Here is a 26,326-nt window from a genome sequence, read left to right as displayed (position 1 = left end):
TACTCACAGGCTGATGAGAGTGGTTGAAATGGCAGGGGCGAGTTCGGGGAGGGGTTCTAGGGATTGCTTGACGACAACGTTGATGTCGAAGACTTCGGTGAAGGATTCAAGGAACTTCTTCCTGTAGAAGCGAGACTTGTCCTTGCCCTGTTGGATCATCTGGTTGTGCTGCTTCACCTGGGCTCGGCCTAGCCCTATTTTCTGGATCTCGTTCTGCTTCTTCCCCATTTCTTCTACACAAGAAAAAAAATAATTAAAAATGAAAAGCTTGGATTGAGAAAGAGAAAGAGGGGAAGGTGGTTACGGAGGGGTGAACCATTACAGGCGGGGAGGGAGAGGGAGAGGGATTGATCTACCTCCCTTTGTGAACAGAGAAACAACGTTGTTCACATTAGAACTTTTGGGTTTTCATTTGCAAACTAAAGAAGAGTACTGATTAAAATAAGGCTAGCGCGGTTCGCATTCCCTTTCGTATTTTACGTCGGTTCTACAACAAATGATGTAGTAACGCGTTTTCAAAAACCAGTCTTTAAAATTTTCCAAATATTTACAAAAATGTCACTGCTTTACTTACGACATTGGTTTTTATACAACCATCATAAAAACTGCATAGTAGAAAAGCACTTTTCTAGTAGTGTATAATTAGCACATAAGAATGTGAAATTGAAGCTGCATTTTACAAAGATTTCATTGTCAACCCTATATGCACCCAAAAGTGACATATTAAAGTTGCATTTGTGAAGCTTTGACAACCACATGCAAGTGAGATATTAAAGTCTATCAAGTGGTCAAAAGTTAAATCCTTGTTGACAAATTTCTTTAATTAAATTATAATTTCATTCTTTTTTAACCATCTTTTATTTTTTATTCTTCTTGAAAACTAGAGATCCTTTGCAAATTGTTACACCTAAGCTAACCAAGCATTGCAACTTTTAAGTTTATTTCCATAATCAGAGACCAACTGTGTAACAATAAGATATAGATAATGGTGTACGAATTTCCATTATTAATTGGACACTCTTTGGTCACTTATCCTAGCTAAAAGTCAAAGCACGACATTGACTACAATAGCATTAATGCACACAATTAACAATTCAAAACTAAGAATTAACAATATTATAACAAGTTTCATTAAAACCTTGTTTAGTAGAGTGTAATAGTGATTGAATGTGTTGTCTTTGCACTGACTAGAAACCTAGAAGAAAAAAAAAAGGAAAAACAATTTTGATTAGAAGTGAAAATAGGAGAAGAGAGTTAAAAGACAATGAAAAATAACATTCAAGTTAGAGAGATTCATAAACACACCCAAAATCTAACTAGGGTTTCAAGAACTTTAGTAGAGATTGAAGAACTTGAGTGACAGTTTAATGCAATCCTACCCCTAAGGGCATTTGATAGAAGACCCCAAAAAGATTGGGCCAGAGATACAGGATAAGAATGCCCTAGGGTTTTCATAAGCCTTAGGATAGATCTTAGACCCATGGGTTAAGTATGAGCCCACTTATCTTTGTACATATTAGATTAAGATTTCATTATTTTTTGGCCTTGTATTTAAGGCTCCATAGTGTAGGGAGGGTACCCTAGTAATGTAGAATTTTTCAGCCCTTTTATTTTAGGGCACCTAGAGTAGTTTTTAATTTGTATTAGGGATAACTTTGTAATTTCACATGCATTAAGTGCACTATTTGATGTGTGTGTTAGGAGAGAAATTTAATTGAATTGGGAGAAGCCCAATCCAATTAAATTTTGGACCAACCTAAAGAGGAGGTGAGCATTTGCTTGCTACACCCCATTGCCACATCACATAGTCACACTTTGTGCATGTCCTTCATGCTTTACATGTCTCATGACACCTAAGCACACTTAGTGAAGAATCGTGAACTTGATCTTGGGTTAGTAGGCTTAACCATAGTTAATATTCACTAATCATAATTAGTGAAATTTTGGCCCCACAAATTCAAATTCAAGTGAAATTTTGAATAAAAATTCAAATTTTTCTCTAATTTTGTGTGACACTTAGGCTATAAATAAAGGTCTTGTGTGTGCATTTTTTTAACTTTGATCATTTGAGAAATTAGACTTCAAAGTCCAGACCTCATTTGAGGCATAAATTTCATGTCCTCTCTCTCCCTCTCCCTCCGCTCATCTTCTTCTACCTTCAAGCTCTTATCCATGTCTTCAAATGATGCTGAGCTTGTTCTTGACTCATCTTCTCCTTGAAGTAGCATCTTCGATCAACTTTCTTCCTTCTCCATTCTACTATCATTGATCTTCAAAATGCAAAGGACTCCATTGATGAAGAAGATCCAAGGCCTACAAGTTCTATATGGAGCTACATCACAGTTGAGAATTGAGAATGGGCTTTTTGTTCAAGTAAGGGTCTGAGCGAGGGTGGAAAACAAACTGAAAAAAAGGTTCGTTAATGAGAGAAAGGGGCTCATCGTGAGAGCAATGGCTCGTCCCTGAGAGAAGTGGCTTGTAGCTTATCTTGACTCTTGAGCGAAAGGGCTCCTAGAGAAAATGGTTCAAAGAGGCAACAGTGATGGAGGGACCTAGCCATGGTTTGGGCGGTGTCAAGGTTGTTGGAGGAAAGGGCGATGGCAAACTGGAAGAGCTAGAGAGGGGTTGGGTTCGGAGGGAGCTTTAGCGGCCAAATCCGCAACTTTGGAGGCCAGATTTGCGACGTTGGTGACTAGATCTACGACTTCTTTGCCCAAATTTGCAGCTTCTCTGGGGCCATGAGTGTTATGGTGGAGTTGGTTTGGCGCGAGGTTGATGTGCGTTGTTGGTTAGTAGTGAGTGACATTGGTTTTGCTTGTGGTTATGGTGGGAATGAGAAGGTGAGGGTCAGTGTGAGAGAGAGCTGCGTGAGAGACTAAAAGAGGGCGAGAGAAAGGCCACAAGAAGGAAAAGGGAGCACTTGCTTTCAAAGAAGTTTTTTCGAAAATCATCATTTAACACTTGCCTTCAAAGACAGCTTATCATTGTTGAGCACTTCCTTTCAATAACATTTTTTCAAAAACCGTCATTGAACACTTGTAATAATTTACAAAAATGCTACCATGTATTGGATGACAACAATTTTGAAAGAATCATCTTTGAATTAGCATCGTTGAAGATCATTTTTGAAGTAGTGATGTCGGAGTGAACCAACGGATATGGAACAGGTTGCTCAATGTAAAAGCTCAACAATTCTATGTACATCTATGATAGAATTTTTTTAGTGAATCATTAACAAAAATTAATTCAATAAAAATATATAATTAACACGCGATGACTCAATCAATGCTCAATATTCAAACATAGAAAAGGACCAATCCACTCGTATGAGACCATTCTATTGAAATTACACAGAAGAATATCAAAACAATTACGGGTTTGTCGTCGTTCATTTTATAAAAGCATATAATAACAATTATTTCCTCGCTTGTAAAATTCCGATTTCCCATCATCTACTGAGCACTTCTTCAGTTCTTTGTATCTTCTTTAATCCAAATCTTGTGACAATTAATTACATATTGTATTTGAAACAAAGTCATTATGTCCTGAAAGATTTACTTGATTATCACGTTTCCATTAACTATACAAATAATTTCAATATTTCCACACAAGCTAGCCTTTGATGTTCTCCTTTTGGATCCTCAAGACATTATTTATGTATGATTTCCCACAATGCTGAGGTGAAAGGTATCCCTTATAGAAATCTGCTACCCCAATTGTTTTGAACAATGCTAGTCTTTCTGGAGTAACAACAGATGGTGTTGGACCTATGCTTGCACTCCATTCTGGGCCACTAAATGTAGCTATGGATAGCCTTTCTTTCTGTGAGTTTACCACTGCTCGATGCTCACTGCTCTTGTATATCCCATTTGTCACTACCTATTAAACCATATATACAGGAAAGATATCATTATATCGAATTGCCAAGTTAATTTTTGTATATAATAATAATAATAATAATAATAATAATAATAGTTCATAAAATTCAATAATATAATAAAAAAAATTATAATATACTAAAGAGAAATTGGACATAAAATTAAGTTGCATGATATTAAAGTTGCCGCTTGAGTTCGTGGAAAACATATGGTAACTACGAGCGGAGTTAAAAAATGAATTGAAGAATAAGTTAGTTGAATAAAGTCGTTAACTTGGACCTACTAGAAGGTTAATTAATTAGTTAAGAATGTAATATACCCAACTTTTCTCCCTACTATACATAAATAATATTAAAACCCTTAATTAAATACATATATCAACTTAAGCTGACAACATTTTTATTGTGAGTGATTATAATTAATTATATTAACCTAGCTTTGGGATTGAAATGAGAAGTCAAAGGCTGGACTGTTCGGTGGTGAATGGTCTCAATGCTTTTCCTGCATAAAATACTATGGCTAGGTAGGTAGTCTCAAGTTTTTTGAATTTTATATTTTTCTTACCACTTGATATATTACTATATATTTATATGCCATGTTATGCTTCCTGAGAGTACCTACATAGCTCTTAAAGGGTAGGTTTCATTGGTTAATTGCACGTGAAAATAGGATATAGGATATACTTCAACAATGTGAAAGATTTACACTGAAATTTATTCAGAAATCACTATATATAGGAATTAAGTCATATATAAGGTGGTATGGTAGTCAGGAGGAGAAGCATAAGGATTAAAGTGATAAAAAAATTGTAAGTTCAAATTCTATCATTAATATAACATATTAATTATTAATATTTATTGTTAAAAACATAAATGATTGTATATAATAAATTTGTTGATTTTAATAATAATGACCTTAAAGATTATATTAAACATGATTTTTAATTAATTAGTTGATAATGCAGAAACTTTTACACTGAAAATGCATACTTTTAAATTTATAATTTTTAATCATAAATTTGAATCACTTACCTCCAAAACATCTCCGAGACTAACGATGAAAGCATTTGGGATGGGTTTAACAGGAACCCAAGTTCCATCTTTCTTTATTTGGAGACCTTCCACTTCATTGCCTTGGAGAAGGATGGTGAGGGAAGATGCATCAGTGTGAGCATTTAGGCCAAGGACATTTTCTGGTTGGGGACATGGAGGATAGTAATTGATCCGTATTGCTTGGCCTGATTCCCCTAATGACTCTTTAATTTCATTTGGTTCTGTACCAAGAGCTTTTCCAATAAGAACATACATGTTGTTGGCAAGGTTCCTCATATCCTTACAATAAACCTCTAAATTTTCCCTGCATAGCGCGACAAACGTTAACTTATTAATTAATGTGAGTTTTGGATACTAACTACACAGAAATATGGCAATATTCTAATCTCATGTGTGAATTGGGTGGAAGAGGCAAGAATTTGTCATTTCAAATGAGCAATCTTTACTTGAAAAATTGAAAAGATAGGATTGATATAAAACAGTTTATTAATTTGAATATATTTTAGCCTCACAACAAATTCGAATTGGAGATAAAAATTGAGATTCACGAACTCCACCTCTTACTACTTTATTATAGTTAGCACTAGTTGAAAAAAAAGTGTAGATTTTTTTTATCAATAAAAAAATGTAGATTAGTTACATTTGCACTTTTCCCACATTATAAGAGAAAGAAATGAGTCAAATCTTTTTCAATAAATTCTACCAAAAGTTATTTGCACAATTAATTTAAATTTTACATTTTAACCCCAAAAGATTTCTAATTTTGAGCTGAAAAAATACAAAGTTATGGGAGGTGTGTGTGTCGGGGGAGGGGCATAAAGTAGTAAAATACAGTTATGGGAAGTTATATTCAATTACTTTCTCTTTATATATATATATATATATATATATATTTTTTTTTTTCTTCTTCTTCATGTCACTTAATAAGAGATAGAAATGAGTCAAATCTTTTTCAATGAATTCTACAAAATGTTATTTTTACAATTAATTTCAATTTTACATTTTATGCCCAAAATCTTTCTAATTTTGAGCTGAAAAGATAGAAAGTTATGGGAGTTGTGTGCGTCAGGTGTAAAGTAAAAAAAATAAAAATAAAGTTATTGGAAATTATATTCATTACTTTCTTTTCATTTTTTTGATATATCTTCTTTTTCATGTCAGTTAATAAGAGATAAAAATAAGTCAAATCTTTTTCAATGGATTCTTCAAAATGTTATTTTTACAAATAATTTAAATTTTATATTTTACCCCCAAAATCTTTCTAATTCTTAGCTGAAAAGATACAAAGTTACGGGCGGTGTGTGTCTCCCGATATATCTTCTTCAATCTTCATGTCACTTAACAAGACATAGAAATGAAATCTAGCTTTTTTTTAATAAATTCAACAAAATGTTATTTTCACAGTTAATTTAAATTTTACATTTTACCTCAAAATTTTTCTAATTTTGAGCTCAAAAGATACAAAATTGAATTAACTAATTTCTTATAATTAATATTAACATTTAGTTTAATCTGTTCTTGGGGGAAAATCGGTTCTAAAGAAAGGAGAAAAAAATACTATGATTTAATGTGCACCTGAAAGGTAGTGGTAAATTAGGAAATAGGTGGGGCTTCCTTGAGTAGGATGGAAGAGTTAAAAGGTAGAAGCCATCTACCCAATCGGATGGCTCCTCTTTAGGCTTGTCAATCATTTGACCAAATCCCTCCATATCTCCAGGTTTCTGCCAAAGCTTTTTCTTCTCTTCCATTGAAAGATTGAAGAGTTCTTGTGCACCTTTCTTTACATCTTCCACCAATTCGATGCTAGTTGCATGATTAATCAGCTGTTATACAAAACCATAATTTTATAGATTAGCGTTGTTTTCTCTCTTTTAATTTGGCGCAATTATACTTCCTTTAATTAGTCATCATTTCGTTTGCATGCCGTTTATATTTAATTATTTTAAGTAAAAAATATTATTTAATTAATATAATTGTTTACAAAACATATATTGCAAATGAAAATGATTAATAATGGCCACGTGAGAATAATTAATAGTAATAAGTATAAAAGTTATTTCACTTCCTGTAAAGAATCATTTCACTTATTATGACAATTAAATGTACTATTATGGTTGCAAAAAGAAAAAGAAGAAAAAAAGACAAGACAAGAAAAATACACATGCCATCAAATAGAAATACAAAAAGCCAGTGAAGGTGTAGATATATACCAACCTGAAAGAAACCCCATTCTTTGCATGCAAGGTCCAGCTTCTCCAGTTCAGGTCCCTTCACTTCTTCAGCCAACAACTTATTTAGGTCAATGAATGGAAGCTGAGGCAAAGAGTCTTTGTTAGATATAATTGGAGGGTCAATATCTGGACGAACATATCTCTCTGGAACTTTGCATTGGTTAGTGCCTCCTTTGCTAGTTCTTTCACCGAATTAGGAATAACAAGATTTGATCCAAGAAGCGTTTCTGTTGTTTCTGGTTCCATAATGCTCAATCAGGTGAATGTTTCCTTCTGTCTCAACTCTGTAATTAAGACAAGAGAATGATGTCAAATATATATATATATATATATATATATATATATATATATATATATATATATATATATATATATATATATATATATATATATATATGTGTGTGTGTGTGTGTGTGTTTTGACATTGATACTGAATACTGAATATTCTAAGACAGATAGTGAATTTTGATTGATTTATTTATTTATTGAAAGGACAGTTGAGGCTTCGCTATCGGATCCGTTGACCCCCAAATTTAACTATATCAATAACAATGGAATTACGGATGGCAAATAAAAGGTTTGACAAAATAAAATTATTATTGTGAATTCCTTTGCAAATGGCTTAGCTGGGGTGGCTTGTTTTCAGGCGCAGCCACGGGTATATATGGGGAAAAACGCATTTTCTTCCTTACACGTAATTTGTGCGTGGTTCCAAGCACATGGGTTGTAATTTATATGATATATTATAGCTTGAAATATTCTAATGGTCTTATTAAGTTGCAATCAATGCTTATAATAAAATCATATTGCACGCAGTCATTAATTTGTCAAGAAGTTAAATTATACAGTAGTATATAATTTATTTGTTCAATTATGATAAGAATTAAGTATTAATTAATACCCTTTAATATTATATATAATATAGAATTTAATTGGATGAAATAATAGTATATTATGTTTTTCTAAATTATTGTTGAATCGTAAATTATAATAGGTTGTAATTTGTCCTCGTTATTTTACTTAATCCTTTGGTCTTTTCATTTTAAAATAGAGACATTTGATCCTCTTATTTTTCAAAATTTTTAATTTTAGTTAAATTCTTAATTTTTCTTATGCTTTATTTCTTTTATTTTGATCCAATTGAATCATAAATCTAATATATTCATTTAATGTATCATTAGAAAATGATCTAATCGATTATAATGTTAAAAATAAAAGAAATAAAACGTAAATAAAATTGAAGATTACATGAAAATTAGTAATCTTTTTTTAAAAGATGGGATCAAATTTGTGAATTTTTTAAACTAGAATAACCAAATATCTCTATTTAAAAATATGAGGATTAAAATCACTAATTTTTTTAAAACAGAGGGACCAAATATCTTTATTTTAAAATGAAAGGACTAAAATTGTGGAATGAGTAAAATAAGAGGACCAAATTTGCATTTAAGCCTAATATATATGGCTATATTATTTTTGATAATAATAACTTTAAAAGTCATTTGTGATTGTCGATATTTTTAATTATCTTTTGTAAATGCTCTAAAAATTTACAAAAAATATATTAGGATTGATGAAGATATAATTAGCATAATTATAATTTATAATAATATTACTATATAAATTATCCAAAAAAATCTTCAAAATGATAAAGTATATCATCATTTAAAATTTAATATAAATTAAAAATTGAAATATGTAGTAGTCACTTGTGTTCATTAATAAAGTGGTTTAAGGTTAGAATCTTTGTCTTGGATATGAAATAAATTATGTTGAGAGATGAATATTTCATATCAATATCATGACCAGGAAAAAATAATATTAGAAAGTGGAAAAGATTACAAATATAAATAAATATAATAAAATAATAAATATTTCACATTATACAAATATTTCCTTTATTTGTAATTTTAAATCTTTTATTATTTTTAAGATTTTCTTCTTATCTTTTACTATCTTTAAGATTTACTTATTTATGTTTTTATTTATAATTGGTTCTATTGTTGAGGATTTTGGCCCAAAAGATGAAAAATAGGAAGGCCAGTCTCCCTCTAACCCTTCTTGATTATTTGATTGTAGAAATCTTGTTGAGGTCGTTAGTGGGATCTCTATTGCATTTCAAATGCGTATGTAAGTCATGGTTTTCTCTCATTTTTAATCCCTAATTCGCTCAATATCAACTTGGCATAGCCGTCGAACCCACGCATTACTTCTTCAAAAATCCTTTAGAGTGTGTTTGGATGAGAAAATTTAAAATTCTGAGAAATTTTAAATTCTAAGAATTTCAAATACTTCAATTGAAATTCTTTTATTTTCAAAATTTTGTGTTTGGATAAAAAAAATTAAAATTGAGAGGAGGAAAGAAAATGAATGCAAAGAGAAGAGAAAATATGGTTGGTGTGCTTCCAAAGAGAAAAATATTAATGCGGTATGGGGAGTCGCAGGGGAATTGGGACACGACAGCATACACCATCATACCCGACTGCGACATTCAATCAACGGTGCAAGGCATGGCCCAGTTCCTCCGCGCTGGTGAGCACCTCCACCGCGTGATAGGCAGTGATGGCTGCTTCCCTGACTGGCGGGTGCAGTTCTACATGTCCCCTACACCTGCACCCGATCGACGTTCTGTGAGCTCAGACGGTGTTTCTTAAAGAAGAGGATCATCGGCGTGAGGGAAGAGTCGCGAGTTCGAGAATGAGATTTCGGAAACTTTCAGGTGGAAGAGAGGATGAAGGTTATAAAGGAAATACATGAACATTTTGAAAGTATCTAGAAGAGAATTTCAATTTCTCACCTTTTAGAAGGAAATTAAAATTCCATATTTTTAGTTTTTTAAAATTCTATTTTAAGATTCCAAAAATTTAAATTCTTCATAAAAAAACATCCAAATAATGAATTTTAGATTAAAGAAATTTAAATTCTCTGATAAATTACTTTCCTCAGTTAGAATTCTCTATCCAAACACACTCTTAGTGATTTTGAAGTTTATTCTCTAGACATAGAAGCACCCCTTAATAGCAATTCCACGAAAGTAGTTTTTAACTTTCCTTTTCCATCACATGTTCATAAACATGAATGCACCATGGTTATTGTGGCTTTCTATAGAGGTTTTATACTATTAGATAATATGTAATGTTATTAAACTCGAGAGTTTACGTAGACTCATGGGAGCTCCATAGACTCAACTCGTGGACTCGACTCGTATATTCGTAAGAGTCTACTTTATATCAAAATAATAATAATAACCTATAAATAACATATTGAATATTCCAAACAACATAATAAGAGAAAAAAGATTATGCATTGACAGTGTAAAACATTTTCCATAGTTATCTAATCACAACCCACGATGTATGGTAAGTTTGTTGACTTTTAAAATAATTATCTTAAAGTAAATCAAACAGTGATTTGTGATTGGATGACAGTGTAAAACTATTTTACACTATTAGTGCATAGGCATTAAACTCACATAATAAAGCAAAATAATAAACTATAAATTCTACAATACTTAAATAATTAAGTCTAGTAATGCATTCCCATTGAAGGTTTGATGTTGTTGGAGAATGAGAGTTTAATATTGTTAGAGGTGAGGGTTCTTTGATTCAGGAATGACACACCAAATGGAGGTATATTGAACTCTAAACACATAGAAAATAACCCAAAACGACCTATATTTTGTTTTTTTTTAACTTGTTGACTTAGTAGTAAACTCGAGAATCTATCGAGTTAGCACTGAGTCTACTAAAAAGAGAGTTTGCACATGAATCAACTCACAGAGGATAAATGGACTCACAAACTTATAAGAGTTAGCAAGTTTACTTGAGAGTTTGATATCCATAGTAATATGTATTGGACATAAATGAATTACCAATGTCGCAAGGCATGAACATCATCTATTTGGCTTTAGGTATGACTCATAAGTGGATGACAACGTGCTAGTGACGATAAAATTTCACCCACAACAGTGGTGCATGGAGTTTCATTGCTTTTCTCTGAGAACAAATTCATGGAGTTGCATTGGTACTATTTTGTATTATCTTATTAGGCATAGACACAAGTTGTTCTTGAATGGGGTCCTTCATCGGTTGGTTGAATCACATATTGATTGTCATTTTATTATTATTTGTGAGGTGAGCAAAAGGTCATTATCATAGATTCCACTACCATATGACCCTGTTATTAGAATGAATTTTGATGTGTTATTTGATGGTCATGAGAGGATGTTTGTGTCTATGTCTCGTTGAGCAAGGTTACAGGTTTTCAATATGGAAAATGAAGGAATACAAAGTGCAATAATCTTGGATCAAGCCATATGTTTTGTCTTTGAATGGTGATCTTGTTCTCCTTATCTTCTTTCCAATATGCTCCACCAAAAATAGCGATATTTTGGGATCAAATGGTAATACATTAGTGAGACTTAATCACAAAGGCAAGTTGCTTAAACATCAGCAACTTGGTGAGCAAGAAATGGTCAAATTTGGGTATTTCACTGTGGTTCATACAGAGAGAGTTTTCTATCACTCCCTCAGAGAATTTGAGAAATCAACTTAATCCTTATTTGATTCATTGTCCTATTTTTTTAATAACCCCTTCATAGTAGTCAAAGTACAAGTTAGAAAATCCTAATTAGAGTTAATACATTCTATTTAACTTTCCTTTTTTTAATCTTTTTCTTCTTAACAATTAAGTTGCTTGATAGAATTTTAAGTGGTTTTCAAGTTTAATGTCTTTATATTTGAATGTGTCTTGTTCCTTGTTTGTTTAATTTGTTTCTCATATTGATGTTGATAAGACTCTTGTCAAATATAACTGCAATAAATGAAGAAATTATAGGAACCTTATCAGAACTTTGCTAATATTTCCATGGCTTAAATATGTTTTTCATACCTGTAATATACCTTTTTTTTCCATATTTTTATCTATTAAATTTTTTCTTTTATTTTGCTACCTAACCTTTATAGATTTTTGCATTTGGTACATGTCGTTAGTCTCCTTTTGTTAAGCGGTGACATAGATGATGGAATACCATGTCATCATTGCCACCTCTCTACCACACCATCCTCTACTTTTCCACGCCACTAATTCCTTTTTAATTATTTAAGAAAACACATCGTTAGTGTAAGCTTGGCCGACACTAATAACAAAGAACTGACACTAATTTGCACCAGTGATGTTCGTGACTTCATGTTCTTCTTCAGACATGATCTGTTTGTTTTTTGGTGACAAAAATGGGTGAATGAGTATGCATTTTAATTGTCTAGAGAAGGGGAACATAACCCATTAATTAATTTTCCAAAATTAGTTTGAATCACTTCAGTATTTTGAGAAAATAAAGAACGAAAATTGTGCTAGTTCATAAACGTGTTTTTTAGCCTCTTCTAGCCATTTTTGAAATGTATGGGAGATTCTATAAGATTAAATATGAAGGTTTACACCTTCTATGCTTAACTTGTGGAAAATTCGTCACTATAATGAGGGTTGTCCAAATAGAGGGAAAGATGACACTTGGAATGGAGCGAAGGAAAATGCATAACCTAATACAGAGGAAGGGGACCCTACTCAACAATCCATTGCTGAAAGACCTCGGACAGTTTTTAAAAAGCCAAGGAGAACTAGGAAACCTGTTGAAAAGGAAAAAGATGTCACAGCTAATGGGCACCAGTGTAACATGGGGAGTAGGTATAATTCCCTACAAGACCATGAGGAAACAACTATTGAGGAAATCAATGAAGGAGAAGAACGAATTAATGATGTGCATTATGCTGAAACCACCAACCAGAATGAGAAGCATATCAATGGTAGGGGCACACATGGAAAAAAGGAGATCCCACTTAGCAGACCAGAAGACAAAGGAGGGTCAGGGGGAAAAGTAATAGGAACAATGAGAAAATCCTGAGGAAAGTGGTTGTGGAAGGCATAATGGTTATTACATTGGGTAATAATGAGAAGCAAAAAATGCCAAAGGAGATAGCCCAACTCGTGAACAATACCAATAAAGAAGTTAATGTGGAGCATAAAGGGAAAGTAATTGATTAGTAGGAGGGAGGAACGCCTATGGAAATTACTCATGAGTTTCCTACTGAGGTTCCTATGCATGAAGCCCAATGTCTTGATGAGAACTCAAAGGTTCCCCAACATGCTCCTAGACCACCAGTTTAGAGACAAGTTGGTGTGGATCATCATAGTCAAGGAGGGATTAATCATCAACTTATCAACAGGGGGATATGATTGGCTCACAGCGTGGAAAAGTTGGGCTAGAGACTCTTTCTTCCAAAGGAAAGGTCCATGGAGGTGTTGCCATGCATTTAGATTAGTCTTATGATGACCAGATCTAATATGAATAATATATGTGTGGAACTACAAAGAGGCTACCAATGTAGCCTTCTTTCACTATTGTAACTAGTATATGGAAGTGCATAACATGGACATTATTGTTATTCTTGAAATGAGACAAAACCCTACAAGGCTAGAAAGAACATTCCAACTTTTAGGTTTTGATGGTTTTGTTTTTATTGAACTTTTTGGTTTTGCTTGTGGCATCATTATGGCTTGGAAAACTGAAAAAGTGGATATTCAAGTCATTCTAAAGAATTTCCAGTTCATGCAACTCTTTATTGATGCCAAGGATGATCATAAATGGATCTTCACTCCAAGTTTTTGGAGGTTGGCTTATGGTAGGATATTTCAATGACATTGTCAATCAACATAAGAAGAAAAAAGCTTGTTGGCCTCAGCCAGGAAGTGTAGAATTTTTCAAGAAAGAATCAACAAAGCTTAATTGTTGGATGTAGGTGCTATGGGTCCCAAGTTTACCTAGAAGGGTCCTCTTTATCATGGCATAGTACAATTTTCACAAGACTTGATAGAGCCTTGTGCAATGACCATTGGAGATCGATGTATCCTAATGCAATCGTCAAAGTGCTTTCTAAAGTTCAATTCTTAGACCACTATCCTCTTCTCATATCTTGCCAGACCAATTTGGGTAATGTGGTCCCTAGACCGTTTCGTGTTAAGTGTGCTTGGCTCACCCATTCCAATTATAAGGAAGTTTTTTATTCTAATTGGGATAAAGACATTTCTTTCCTCTATAATACAAGAAGGTTGACTAATTCTTTAACTTCTGAGAGGAGAGATGTTTTTGGGTCTATTAAGTTAAAGAAAAAGAGGTTGCTTAGTAGGATAGGTGGGATTCACAAGAGATAACAGGGGGGCAAGTCCAACAAATTCTTGAATAATCTAGAAAGGAATCTTCAACAAGACTTAGGTGAGATTTTGAGCCATAAAAAACTTTCTTGGTTTCAAAGATCTAAGTCTCAATGGATCAAGGATGGCGATCGTAATATGAGGTATTACCACTTAAAGGTTGTGAATAGAAGAAGGAAACATAAAATCCTTATGCTTCATGATGACTAAGGTAATTGGTTGAATGATGATGTCCAGATTAAGCACATGGTCAACTCTTATTTTAAATAGTTCTTCTCAAATGATGGAGAAGAGGGTTAAGATCATGGGGGCTCTTACTTTTTCTCTTGTATTCCTTAAGAGGAGTTAGAGGCTATAAATGGACCTTTTCTTCTAGAAGAGATTAGATTGAATCTCGTTGCTATGTGATGCAATCCTACCTCGCAAGGACATTGGATAGAAGACTCTAAGAAGATTGGGCTAGAGATGCAGGAGAAGGTCCTAGGATTCTCATGAGCCTTAGGGTAGATTTTGGGCCCATGGGCTAAGTATGAGCCCACTTTTCTTTGTAAATATTAGAATAGGTTTTCCTTCTTTTGGGCCTTGTATTTTGGCCATTTTAGGTTTGTTGGGTACCCTACAAATTAAGAACACCCTACCCTACGAGTTAAGGGTACCTTAGTAGTATAGGATTTTAGCCTTGTATTTCAGGACATTTTGAGTGGTCTTTGTAGTAGGGACTTTTTTGTATTTTCACGTATTTTGGTTTGGGGTGAGTTTAGCTATTGGAGGGGTGTGTGTAGTTTCCCTCCTCTCCCTCTAGCTTCTCAAGGAATATGCTAAGATGCCTTTGACATAATCTTGGAATATTCTTGTGGCATATTCATTTCCCATGTGCTAGAGTCACACCTTTCATTCTTGTGACATCTAAAGGAAATATGCTAAGATGCATTTGGCATATTCTTGGAATATGCTATGATGCCTTTGGCATATTCTTAGAATATGCTAAGATGCCTTTGGCATATCCTTGGAATATTCCTCTTAGATTCACATGAAATGAAAAAGAAATTCACAAAGTAAATTTCTTTTAGTTAGTGACCTAGGATATAAATAAAAATATGTGTAACACTTTTCACAACTTTGATGAATGAGAGTCTTGTGAGACACATTTCAAAGTTCAAACTCTCTCCCTTTCTTCCTTCAATTTTCCATGCCACTTTCTCTCTCTCTCTCTCTCTCTCTCTCATTCTCTTCCTCCATTGAACCTTCCTCTCTAAGCTTCTTATCCAAGGCACTCTCTTGGTGGTGAAGCTTCTCCTTCCATGGCTTATTCCCTAGTGGATGACGCCTCCTCTCTCCTCTTCTCCTTTGTCTTCCACTGTAACTCCATGACTGAAAATCACCATTGAAGGACCTTAGTGAAGTTCAAAGATCCAGCCTCCATAGAAGCTTCTCAACCAAGCTTCCATCACTATGGGACCTTGGAAGTCTCCTAACCCGATGGATTCCCAACAAGCTTTTTCTAGAAGTGGAATACTATTGGGGAATCTATTCTTTGTAATGCGAATCTGCTCTAGCATTCTCCTGGGCATATTCAAGATTATAACCACACTCATATTTGCCTCATTCCTAAAATCAAGAAGCTTGAGTTTGTCTCTCAATTTCGTCTTATTTCCTTTCGTAATGTTAGTTACAAAGTGATGACCAAAGTTGTTGTGAACAGGTTAAAGCTCCTTATGTCGCGTCTCATTCCCCCAATCAAATTGAGTTTATACCAAGTAGAAGTATTCAGGAAAAAAATTTTTGTTGCTAAAAAATGATGCACAACATGTGTAGAATGAGTGGGAAAGTTGGCTTCTTTATCATCAAGATTGACCTTGCTAAGTGATGCAATCCTCCCTAGGAAGGGACCAGTAACTAGAGCCATGAGCAAGAGGCTCAAAGAGGATTGGGCTAGAGCTGCTGAAGAAGGCCCTAAGGTTCTCATGAACCTTAGGGTAGATTTCTGAGCCCATGGGCCAAGGTTGGATCCAATTATCTTTGTACATATTAGATTAGGATGTCATTATATTTGGTCCTTGTATTTAAGGCTCCATAATGTAGGAAGGGTACCCTAGAAATATAGGATTTTTCAGCCCTTGTTAGGGCACCTAGACTAGTTTTTGTATTAGGGATAATTTTGTAATTTCACATGCACTAAGTGAATATTTGATGTGTGTTCTGGGAAATAAATTTAATTGAATTGGTAGAAGCCCAATCCAATTAAATTTTATAGGGGGAGGTAAGCATTTGCTTACTACACCCCATTGCACATCATATAGTCACACTTTGTGCATGTCCTTCATGCTTTACATGCCTCATGACACCTAAGTACACTTAGTGGAGAATCTTGGAATTGATCTTGGATTAGTGGGCTGAACCATAACTGAAATTCACTAATCATAATTAGTGAAATTTTGGCTCCAAAATTTGGCTCCACAAATTCAATTTCAAATTCAAGTGAAATTTGAATTGAAATTCAAATTTTCCTTCAATTTTGTGTGACACTTAGGCTATAAATAGAGGTCATGTGTGTGCATTTTTTCAACTTTGATCATTTGAGAATTAAACTTCAAAGTTCAGACTTCTTTAGAAGCACTAAATTTTGTGCTCTTCTCTTCCTCTCCCTTCATTCATCTTCTTCTACCTTCAAGCTCTTATCCATGGCTTCCTATGGTTGTGAGCTTCTTCTAGACTCATCTTCTACTTGAAGTGGCGTCTCCATTCATCTTTCTCCTTCTCCATTCCGCTGCCATTAAAATTCAAGAAGCAAAAGACTCTATTGATGAAGAAGATCCATGGCCTACAAGCTCCAAGGGAGCTACATCAAGGCTTATGACAGGTTGCGATGGAATTTCATTTAGAAGGTTCTATTTGAGGTGGGTTTGTCGGATAAGCTTTGTGCTTTTACTATGGGGTGTGTGTCCTCAGTTAGCATAAACATCATGTGGAATGGATAGAGATCAGAGTTCTTTTGTTGTAGAAGGGGGCTCCGCTAAGGAGATCCCCTTTCTCCCTATCTTTTTTGTGTTGGTTATGGATAAGCTTTGTCACCTTATTCTCTAAGTTGTGGATGAAGGGCACTTGATTATGATGAGAATGGGAAGGGGGGGGGGGGGCTTTTACTTCCAACCTTATGTTTGCTTATGACCTCCTTTTTGGAGAGGCTACTTCTACTCAGAGGCAATGCGTGAATGTTGTCATGGACTCTTTTGCAAGCTCTCAAGGAAACAAGTGAATAGAGAAAAATCCTTTATCTACTTCTCCAAAAATGTAGATGGCTATACTAGGAGAATGTTGTGCACTATGTCCTAATTCAGGGAAGCTTTCAGCTTGGGTAAGTACCTTAGGATTCCTTTACTTGTGAAGAGCTCTCGTAAGCATGATTTTGCAGCATATTTTAGATAAGGTTGTTGAGAGATTGGTAGGGTGGAAAGCTCAAAACCTCTCCTTGGCTAGGAGAGTTACCTTGGCCAAGTCAACAAATAATGCTTATTTATACTATGATGTCTATGGATATTCCTAAAGGTGTTTTTGACGAAATACAAAAAATGCCAAGATATTTAATTTGGGGCAAAAGAAATGGGAGTAAAAAAGTCCATGTGATTAGTTAGGACAAGATGATGATGCCCAAGGGGTAGGGAGGGCTTGCAATGTGTAATTTGAAAGCCATGAATCAACCTTGTCGTATGAAGTTTGTTTGGAGTTTTAAGATAAATGAAGGAAAGATTTGGGTGAAGGTTTTGAAAGCTAAGTATGGAAAGAATGGTTTGTAGCTTAATATTATGGAGACCAAGGTAACATATTCTTCTATTTGGAAATCCATAACCAAAGTTTGTACTATTTTGGCTGATGCTAAGATGCGACAGGTGAGAGATGGTAGGAATATTAGTGTGTGGTATGATAAATGGGTGGACATTTCTATCTATTTAAAGGATTATATTAGTCAGGCCTCAAATCATTTAATTGGGATAAAAGTCAATGATCTGACTGATGTCAATGGGCAATGGAATAAATCTTTATTGTTGAATCTATTTTAGATTGATATGATCTACAAGATCCAAGTCATTCTTCCTGCTTCTCTAAAGGAAGGTTCTAATGTTAAAGTGTGGCTTGGAGAGGGAATTGGTGATTTCTCTATGGCGAGTACTTATAGAATGTTAACAACTTCATCTTTGCCTATTGACGATGGTGATTGGTCTAGGATTTGGAAACTTATGGTGCCCTAAAGGATTCAATCCTTTATTTGGATCCTTAAGCATGTGAGAATTTCCACCAACCAATGGATTGCTAGATGGACTGATGTTAGTCCTTACTGCTAGTAATGTTGAAGAATCTCTCCTGCATGTCTTTAGAGATTGTCCTCTTGCTTTGGATATATGGACTCACCTTGTTCCCTTTAAAGATCAAAGTAATTTATTTGGTTAAGGTGTTAAGAACTAGATTTCTTCCAACTTAATCCAGCAGAATGGTAGTCCTTCTTCTCATCCTTGGCCTGAGCAATGGGCAATTGCTTGTTACTACATTTGGTTCTGGCACAATCAATTTGTGCATGATGATAGCTTTATAGCTCCTTTCAAACCTTGGTTTTTCTTGAGGTAGTAGTGCAAAGACTTTGTAGCCTTCAACAAGTCAAAGAATGTCCCTCTTACGTGCAATAAGGTCCTTACTCAGGTGGCTTGAGATCCCTCCCATGGTTAGGTTTGTTTGAACACCGATGTAGCTGTGAAAGTTAATAGAGATATTCTAGGGTGTGGTGGGATCTTTAAAGATGAAGCTAGGCATTGGTTGTGTGGTTTCTACAAGTACATAGTTAGAACTAATACTTATATGGCTAAGTTGTGGGGCATTTTGCAGGGGCTTAAAATTGCTAAGGATAGAGGTTTCACTCATATAGTCTTGCAAAGTGATTCTCAATATGCTATATCTGCTATCAAAGGTGACAAATTCGGGGTTGCTGAAAGGGGGTAGGCTGATTGCAGCTATTAGAAGACTTTTGTTGTGGTTCCTGTTAGTCGATGAATACGACTAACTTTTGTGTATAAAACCTATGTAAATTGTATCAAACTCCTCCAATTTATGGTTATTTTGTAGTGTTGTAATTACCTTTTGTTAAAGATAGGTAATAAATACTTAGTACTTCCATTTTGTGCGTTTAATAATCATTTCCTCTCAATTTCAGGTTAATTAGGCAAGTTTGTGAAGTGCTAATTTTCATCATCTCGCTAAGCCAATCTGCTAGCTTAGCGAGCCATCCGCTGAACGCAATATTCTCTTGGCTGAGCACAAGGAAGAATCTGGAAGAAGGATGAGCTGTGCTTGTTCGCTGAGCGAGGGCTTATCCCGCTAAGCGCACCTCTTGAGTCCATCCGCTGAGCGAGAAAAGCACGCGCTAAGCCGAAATTCACTAATGCGCGTTGAGCGGTCCATAGTCGCGCTAGCATGAACAAAACCACCTATTTAAGCCTAAAATCAGATTTTGGAAAGGATTTTGGCCATTTTCTCAAGGAGCGTCTGCATGTGAGAGATTCTAGAGAGAGAAGGGTCAGAGTCTAGAGAGTTGAGAGATTTTGCTGTGCGAAGACCTACAGAGAATGGAGCTTGAAGAGGAAGTCATCCTGAGAGCTTGAGATGAGTTTGTGAGTGATTGTGAGGTTCTAGAGGGGGAGGAGAGATCCTCACCACTTGTATTTCTTCAATCCTTCATTTTTCTCTTCTCTTTGTTGTAAAGAAAGCTTCCTAGTTATGGAGAGCTAAATCCTTTGTCGGTTCTTCCTTGTAGGTACTTGATGTAAATACCTATATATCTATTTAATGATGTTTTGTGTGTTCACTGTGCTATCAGTATTTCATTCTAGCATGCTTTTGCCTTGATCACGTAGATGCATGTGTTGTTAGGATCATTCAACAGTGGAAACTGGTCTGATTCTTAGAACTTGATAGGACGGGGCTAGTTTATCGTATTATCACGAGGGATCGGGGTACGGTAACCTAGTTGTTTGTATGTTTGTCTTAATGCGGTTCTGGTCGAGTTTAGTCCAACAAGTGGAATCTGAGGATGATGCTTGATCGGGATTAGGCTAGACTATCATGAGGAATCAGGGTTTAGAATTTCAGGAGACACCATAGAACACATGAGCATTGTTAAGTAGAGAATATCCTTTTAATATTAGGCACCTAAGAGGAAGACCAACGCGTTGTTTTCTTGTCTTTACACAGCATTACTCACGTGATTTTCCTTTTAATAGTTAGTTTGCATACCTGTTCATAGTCAAGACATCTCTTTTCATACTAGACACCTATTCACTGCATATAGCTTAACCAAGTAACACAAGTTCTCAGGGAGTTCGATACTCAGTTCTTACCGTTTTATACTACTTGCGCGATTCGGTGCACTTGTCGAGTTCCAACAGTTCCAAAGTGTTAGATTGGAGAGCATCTATAGGGAAGCTAATTTTTGTGCTTATTTTTTTTATCAGATATGGGTTGTAATAAGGAGGTTGATTGTGTGATTCTTAACCAACTTCTGTCTCTTATGAGACAATTGCTTTGTAATGATGCTATGGGAGTTATAACTCCTTGTTCTTTTGTTATCTAGTTGGGCCTTTGGCTCTGTTGATTATAAAAAAATTGTTAGTGCTTGGCTTTACTTAGTTTTAAAAGATTGGCTAAAATTTTGTTAAAACATAAGCACTTAGACAATGAAGGAAAGCTGGAGTTGCTGCACATGATGTCTAACATTATGTCAAGGAATCAGATTGGGCTGCACAATGCACAAGGCAAGATAAAATGTCAAATGAAGAATTGAAGCTGCAGGATCCACGATGTCGGATACAATGTCCAGGACATCCTGCCCGAAACTACTGGACACATAAATCTGTTATATCTTTAACAGATTAATGTGCAGTCAGCAACAGATTAGGAGCTCTATCTTTAGGAACGAATTAAAAGATAATTAAAGATTGAATTACAAACTTGAATAGTTTCGTTCAGGGATTAGAGATTGAAGATAAAAACTAAAAGATAAAACTTTATCTTTTAGATCTTTAAGTGCAGATTTTTCAGGAGAATGATAGAGCTTATCCAGCGCAAGTTGTTGCAGCCCAGATACGTACACTGCTATATAAACATGAAGGCTGCACGGGTTTTTAATCAAGTCAGAGATTGAAGAGTTATTTTGTGAGTTTTGTGACTTGAGTGTTTTGTGAGCCACCTTGATGCTACCCTAACATCAAGTGTTGGACCTGAGTGTGTAGAGTTGATCTCTATTGTTCAGAGAGCAATCTCTGGTGTGTCTTTGATTTGTTTGTAAACACGGGTGAGTGATTGAGAGGGAGTGAGAGGGGTTCTCATATCTAAGAGTGGCTCTTAGGTAGAAGTTGCATGGGTAGTGGTTAGGTGAGAAGGTTGTATACAGTGGCTGTTAGATCTTCGAACTAATACTACTTTAGTGGATTTCCTCCCTGGCTTGGTAGCCCCCAGATGTAGGTGACGTTGCACCGAACTGGGTTAACAATTCTCTTGTGTTATTTACTTGTTTAATCTGTTCATACTGTCATATACAATCTGCATGTTCTGAAGCGCGATGTCGTGACATCCTGTACGACATCTGTCCTCAGTATCAGAATTTCAATTGGTATCAGAGCTGGCACTCTAAATCACTGAGTGAGATCTAGGGAGATAAATTCTGATGAACATGGAGAAAGAAGGAGGACCAGTGAACAGACCACCAATTCTGGATGGAACCAACTATGAATACTGGAAAGCAAGGATGGTGGCCTTCCTCAAATCACTGGATAGCAGAACCTGGAAAGCTGTCATCAAAGGCTGGGAACATCCTAAGATGCTGGACGCAGAAGGAAAGCCCACTGATGAATTGAAGCCAGAAGAAGACTGGACAAAAGAAGAAGACGAATTGGCACTTGGAAACTCCAAAGCCTTGAATGCCCTATTCAATGGAGTTGACAAGAATATCTTCAGATTGATCAACACATGCACAGTTGCCAAGGATGCATGGGAGATTCTGAAAACCACTCATGAAGGAACCTCCAAAGTGAAGATGTCCAGATTGCAACTATTGGCTACAAAATTCGAAAATCTGAAGATGAAGGAGGAAGAATGCATTCATGACTTCCACATGAACATTCTTGAAATTGCCAATGCTTGCACTGCCTTGGGAGAAAGGATGACAGATGAAAAGCTGGTGAGAAAGATCCTCAGATCTTTGCCTAAGAGATTTGACATGAAAGTCACTGCAATAGAGGAGGCCCAAGACATTTGCAACATGAGAGTAGATGAACTCATTGGTTCCCTTCAAACCTTTGAGCTAGGACTCTCGGATAGGACTGAAAAGAAGAGCAAGAACCTGGCGTTCGTGTCCAATGATGAAGGAGAAGAAGATGAGTATGACCTGGATACTGATGAAGGTCTGACTAACGCAGTTGTGCTCCTTGGAAAACAGTTCAACAAAGTGCTGAAAAGAATGGACAGGAGGCAGAAACCACATGTCCGGAACATCCCTTTCGACATCAGGAAAGGTAGTGAATACCAGAAGAAGTCAGATGAAAAGCCCAGTCACAGCAAAGGAATTCAATGCCATGGGTGTGAAGGCTATGGACACATCAAAGCTGAATGTCCCACCCATCTCAAGAAGCAGAGGAAAGGACTTTCTGTATGTTGGTCTGATGATACAGAGAGTGAACAAGAAAGTGATTCTGACAGAGATGTGAATGCACTCACTGGGAGATTTGAATCTGATGAAGATTCAAGTGATATTGATATTGAAATCACTTTTGATGAGCTTGCTATATCCTATAGAGAACTATGCATCAAAAGTGAGAAGATTCTTCAGCAAGAAGCTCAACTGAAGAAGATCATTGCAAATCTGGAGGCTGAGAAGGAGGCACATGAAGAGGAGATCTCTGAGCTTAAAGGAGAAATTGGTTTTCTGAACTCTAAACTGGAAAACATGACAAAATCAATAAAGATGCTGAATAAAGGCTCAGATATGCTTGATGAGGTGCTACAGCTTGGGAAGAATGTTGGAAACCAGAGAGGACTTGGATTTAATCATAAATCTGCTGGCAGAACAACCATGACAGAATTTGTTCCTGCCAAAAACAGCACTGGAGCCACGATGTCACAACATCGGTCTCGACATCATGGAACGCAGCAGAAAAAGAGCAAAAGAAAGAAGTGGAGGTGTCACTACTGTGGCAAGTATGGTCACATAAAGCCCTTTTGCTATCATCTACATGGCCATCCACATCATGGAACACAAAGGAGCAGCAGCGGAAGGAAGATGATGTGGGTTCCAAAACACAAGATTGTTAGTCTTGTTGTTCATACTTCACTTAGAGCATCAGCTAAGGAAGATTGGTACCTAGATAGCGGCTGTTCCAGACACATGACAGGAGTTAAAGAATTCCTGGTGAACATTGAACCTTGCTCCACTAGCTATGTGACATTTGGAGATGGCTCTAAAGGAAAGATCACTGGAATGGGAAAGCTAGTCCATGATGGACTTCCTAGTCTGAACAAAGTACTGCTGGTGAAGGGACTGACTGCAAACTTGATCAGCATCAGTCAGTTGTGTGATGAAGGATTCAATGTAAACTTCACAAAGTCAGAATGCTTGGTGACAAATGAGAAGAGTGAAGTTCTAATGAAGGGCAGCAGATCAAAGGACAACTGTTACCTATGGACACCTCAAGAAACCAGTTACTCCTCCACATGTCTATCCTCCAAAGAAGATGAAGTCAAAATATGGCATCAAAGATTTGGACATCTGCACTTAAGAGGCATGAAGAAAATCATTGACAAAGGTGCTGTTCGAGGCATTCCCAATCTGAAAATAGAAGAAGGCAGAATCTGTGGTGAATGTCAGATTGGAAAGCAAGTCAAGATGTCCCACCAGAAGCTTCAACATCAGACCACTTCCAGGGTGCTGGAACTACTTCACATGGACTTGATGGGGCCTATGCAAGTTGAAAGCCTTGGAGGAAAGAGGTATGCCTATGTTGTTGTGGATGATTTCTCCAGATTTACCTGGGTCAACTTTATCAGAGAGAAATCAGACACCTTTGAAGTATTCAAAGAGTTGAGTCTAAGACTTCAAAGAGAAAAAGACTGTGTCATCAAGAGAATTAGGAGTGACCATGGCAGAGAGTTTGAAAACAACAAGTTTACTGAATTCTGCACATCTGAAGGCATCACTCATGAGTTCTCTGCAGCCATCACACCACAACAAAATGGCATAGTTGAAAGGAAAAACAGGACTTTGCAAGAAGCTGCTAGGGTCATGCTTCATGCCAAAGAACTTCCCTATAATCTCTGGGCTGAAGCCATGAACACAGCATGCTATATCCACAACAGAGTCACACTTAGAAGAGGGACTCCAACCACACTGTATGAAATCTGGAAAGGGAGGAAGCCAACTGTCAAGCACTTCCACATCTTTGGAAGTCCATGTTACATTTTGGCAGATAGAGAGCAAAGGAGAAAGATGGATCCCAAGAGTGATGCAGGAATATTCTTGGGATACTCTACAAACAGCAGAGCATATAGAGTATTCAATTCCAGAACCAGAACTGTGATGGAATCCATCAATGTGGTTGTTGATGATCTAACTCCAGCAAGAAAGAAGGATGTCGAAGACGATGTCAGAACATCGGGAGACAATGTAGCAGATACAGCTAAAAGTGCAGAAAATGCAGAAAATGCAGAAAACTCTGATTCTGCTACAGATGAACCAAACATCAATCAACCTGACAAGAGTCCCTCCATTAGAATCCAGAAGATGCACCCCAAGGAGCTGATTATAGGAGATCCAAACAGAGGAGTCACTACAAGATCAAGGGAGATTGAGATTGTCTCCAATTCATGCTTTGTCTCCAAAACTGAGCCAAAGAATGTGAAAGAGGCACTGACTGATGAGTTCTGGATCAATGCTATGCAAGAAGAATTGGAGCAATTCAAAAGGAATGAAGTCTGGGAGCTAGTTCCTAGACCCGAGGGAACTAATGTGATTGGCACCAAGTGGATCTTCAAGAACAAAACCAATGAAGAAGGTGTTATAACCAGAAACAAGGCCAGACTTGTTGCTCAAGGCTACACTTAGATTGAAGGTGTAGACTTTGATGAAACTTTCGCCCCTGTTGCTAGACTTGAGTCCATCAGATTGTTACTTGGTGTAGCTTGCATCCTCAAATTCAAGCTGTACCAGATGGATGTGAAGAGCGCGTTTCTGAATGGATACCTGAATGAAGAAGTCTATGTGGAGCAGCCAAAGGGATTTGTAGATCCAACTCATCCAGATCATGTATACAGGCTCAAGAAGGCTCTCTATGGATTGAAGCAAGCTCCAAGAGCTTGGTATGAAAGGCTAACAGAGTTCCTTACTCAGCAAGGGTATAGGAAGGGAGGAATTGACAAGACTCTCTTTGTCAAACAAGATTCTGAAAACTTGATGATAGCACAGATATATGTTGATGACATTGTGTTTGGAGGGATGTCGAATGAGATGCTTCGACATTTTGTCCAACAGATGCAATCTGAATTTGAGATGAGTCTTGTTGGAGAGCTGACTTATTTTCTGGGACTCCAAGTGAAGCAGATGGAAGACTCCATATTCCTCTCACAAAGTAAGTATGCAAAGAACATTGTCAAGAAGTTTGGGATGGAAAATGCCAGCCATAAAAGAACACCTGCACCTACTCACTTGAAGCTGTCAAAGGATGAAGCTGGCACCAGTGTTGATCAAAGTCTGTACAGAAGCATGATTGGGAGCTTACTATATTTAACAGCAAGCAGACCTGACATCACCTGTGCAGTAGGTGTTTGTGCAAGATATCAAGCCAATCCCAAGATAAGTCACTTGAATCAAGTAAAGAGAATTCTGAAATATGTAAATGGCACCAGTGACTATGGGATTATGTACTGT

The 26,326-nt window shown here is 36.1% G+C and overlaps 1 pseudogene; it reads right to left on the bottom strand.

Annotated features, from left to right (window-relative positions):
* Nucleotides 1-3,312: 3,312 nt before the first annotated feature.
* LOC114419738 lies at nt 3,313-7,430 on the bottom strand (annotated as a pseudogene).
* Between the last annotated feature and the right edge of the window lie 18,896 nt (nt 7,431-26,326).

This window comes from Glycine soja, chromosome 7, assembly GCF_004193775.1.
Source record: "Glycine soja cultivar W05 chromosome 7, ASM419377v2, whole genome shotgun sequence".
In the NCBI taxonomy this organism is placed as follows: domain Eukaryota; kingdom Viridiplantae; phylum Streptophyta; class Magnoliopsida; order Fabales; family Fabaceae; genus Glycine; species Glycine soja.
This window is presented reverse-complemented; position numbering and strand designations above follow the sequence as displayed.